Source organism: Penaeus monodon, chromosome 25 (assembly GCF_015228065.2).
Source record: "Penaeus monodon isolate SGIC_2016 chromosome 25, NSTDA_Pmon_1, whole genome shotgun sequence".
NCBI classification, from domain to species: Eukaryota; Metazoa; Arthropoda; class Malacostraca; order Decapoda; family Penaeidae; genus Penaeus; species Penaeus monodon.
In genome coordinates this window covers 35,564,983-35,565,199 of record NC_051410.1, presented here as the reverse complement: position 1 = coordinate 35,565,199, position 217 = coordinate 35,564,983, and positions in this window count along the sequence as shown.

Sequence of the window (217 nt, the reverse complement as noted above, 5' to 3'; positions counted from 1 at the left end):
CTTATATAACATGATACGATCTAATATTACGTAATGAAATATAGACTATAGAGATATATAATGCATTTCATAGAATGATTATACAGCAAAATGGACTAACATAAGCTAACAACAAATATAATGAAAAAAATATATTTGCAAAGGTGAAAATTAGAAAATTAAATAAATGATTTATTAATGAAAGCATCTCAGTAAGAAAATGGCCAATATTCGTCAT